The sequence below is a fragment of the Artemia sp. Qi Xiang Cuo genome, chromosome 9 (assembly GCF_049724085.1).
Source record: "Artemia sp. Qi Xiang Cuo chromosome 9, ASM4972408v1, whole genome shotgun sequence".
NCBI classification, from domain to species: Eukaryota; Metazoa; Arthropoda; class Branchiopoda; order Anostraca; family Artemiidae; genus Artemia; species Artemia sp. Qi Xiang Cuo.
The window spans coordinates 68590670-68593169 of NC_142802.1; the positions used below are offsets into that span (position 1 = coordinate 68590670).

The 2500-nt window shown below is 38.5% G+C and overlaps 1 protein-coding gene across 2 annotated transcripts in view; it reads right to left on the reverse strand.

Moving 5' to 3' along the window:
• Nucleotides 1–2500, reverse strand: part of LOC148948971 (uncharacterized) — a 364117-nt gene that overhangs the window by 228992 nt on the left and 132625 nt on the right. The gene's annotated exons all lie outside the window — the stretch shown is intronic.

A 2500-nucleotide genomic window follows, 5' to 3' on the forward strand; every position in this document is an offset into this window, starting at 1 on the left:
AGGGGTGAACTTTCCTGTGGAAATTTTACACTGGTGGAGTTTGCCAGAATTCCTATACGAAATTATTTTTATTTGCCTTCCCTTATCTTTGCTGACTCAACAATACACGTGGAGATGCTAATATGAAAATCGTACGGGAATTAACTGCCAATTGCCGGGAGTATCTCTAGGGGGGGATTCAACAGGAGAAATTCTCTATAGGATTTTTCCACGGGATGAATTTTCCATTGGGAAATTTCTGTGGTAGCAATTTTCTACTAGGGGTGGGAGTAGTGTTGTAACTGGTAAAATTTGTCACGGTAAAATTGGGTATTTTAAGTATGTTACCGTAATTTTATACCCGCGTAAAATTGGTACTTTACTCGATGCACGAAATTTGCATATATTATCGGAATTTTACGGGTATCTTGCATATTTTACTGATAAATTTTATGACGCCTTACAATTTTCAGAGCACAAAACCGCGAAGAGGCTGGTCAGAAAGAGGATTGAATATGATTTTAGTTTGCAGTGTAGCTGTGTTCCCCGGTTTAAAAGGCGGTTTGTCTGACTTGGGCCTCTTGTTATCAGAACGTTAAAGTGTATTATAGTACAGGTATTATAATTTTGAAATGGCGAAATTTTAGTAGAAATAAAATTACATTAGTTATTTGAACTGCTAAAAATCAGAAAGGGCAACAAGCAGTATTGATCGGTATGGCAAACAAGAAAATAAAACAATAACATTAAACAGCTGAGAAAAATGAGGGAAAAGTCAGCCAGCGAACAAAACAGAAGCAAAATCCAGCCGTTATTAGCGCTAAAAAAAGAAGCAAAACTAAGCGAAGAAGTAACTCTAGCTGAGCAGAAGACTGAATGAAATAAACCAAAAAAATGGCTGGCCACAATAAATGAAAGACTATTCAACAATTTGGGAAAAAATTTTCTGCTTAGTGGTTGATTATTTTCATTAAAAGTGTGGTTAGATGATCTTAATTTAAACTGAAGATAACTGTTATTTGAATCCTTTAATTTTAAGTTATTGTAAATTGGGTTTATAGGATTTATTTTTTTTCTAATTTCAATTGCCTTCCTAAAAGAATTTGGGAAGCCATTTGCTCCAAAGTGTTGCCTCATCAACAAGAACTACATGATCTGGATTTTCAACAATGTGGAGAGCCAAAGCCGAATCATTATTCTCATTTTTTATTTTAAATTTTCACGGTCTCAGAAAACTTATATCCATGCTGTCTTTTCCCCTGGTAAGCGTGCGTTCTGCTCCTCCCCGGGAATAGCCCCCACGGAATATACCCCCAAGCCCGCGGAAAATTTTTCCCCTATTTTTTCCTTGGATAATTCCGGATTATCATTACAAGGGAAATTGAAATTTCTACTCTCCTGTTTAAGTCAATAGCACCTGCCATTGTATTACCTATAGAAAGACTCAAGCAAAGGTTCAATGTATTAATATCTGTTCATTTATTATTTTTCCCAGAGGCACTTCATGTAGAAGGGGAGATCGAATAAGCTTTGAAGGGGGCTCAGTCAATTGGAAATTGAAAGTTCCAGTGCTCTTTTCTAAGATTTAGTTCACTTTCGGTGGGGGGGCAACCAGCCCCCCCCCCGCCCATTATTCCGTCAAAAAACATCCAATCAAAATTTTGAGATGACCATTTTGTTCAGCGTAGTTGATTTCCAGATAGGAAAAAATATTTTTGAGGAGGACACTCCCCCACAACCCCTAGCGCAAGGGTTTTAAGTTATGCCCTGGGGGCATATAAGAACGATGTTGTCGGCCAATATATTATTTATTATTTTTTTTTCCTTTAGAGCAGGGCAGTTCGTATCGAAGAAGTCAGTCGCAGAAACTTCGAAAAGGGCTTATTCAATTGGAAATTGGAGTGGCTTGTCCCCTTTTTAATAGTCGAAAGTGATTGGAAGGCAACCAAAACCCCTTCCATGCCGACTATTTCCCGAAACCCATTCAATCAAAGTTTTGAGATAGCTATTTTTTTTAGTGTAGATAACTTCCTGATAGAAATTACGCTTTTGAGGAGGAAACTCCCCCAGATCCTTCAGGGCACGGGTTGTAAGTCATGCCCTGGGCGCTGGGGGCATATAAGGTTTTTTATAGAAGGCGTTGTCGTAGAAATTCTGCGCAAAGTTTTCATTCGATTGGAAAATCAAAGGGCTAGTGCCCTTTTTAATAGTCAACAGTGATCTGAGGGGCAACTAACACCCCCAACGCCCACCTTTTCCCCAAACACACCTAATCGAAATTTTGAGATAGCCATTTTATTCAACGTAATTTTAAGTTCTGGAAATTAGGTCTTTGAGGATGACAACCCCCTACAGCCCTCAGGGCAAGGGTTGTAAGTTATGTCCTGGGGGCATATAAGGTTTTTATTGAAATCTTTGTCGTAGAAACTTCAAAAGGGCTCATTCAATTGGAAATCGAAAGGGCTAGTGTCTTTTTTAATAGCAAAAAGTGATTGGATAGCGACTAACACCCCTCTCACGC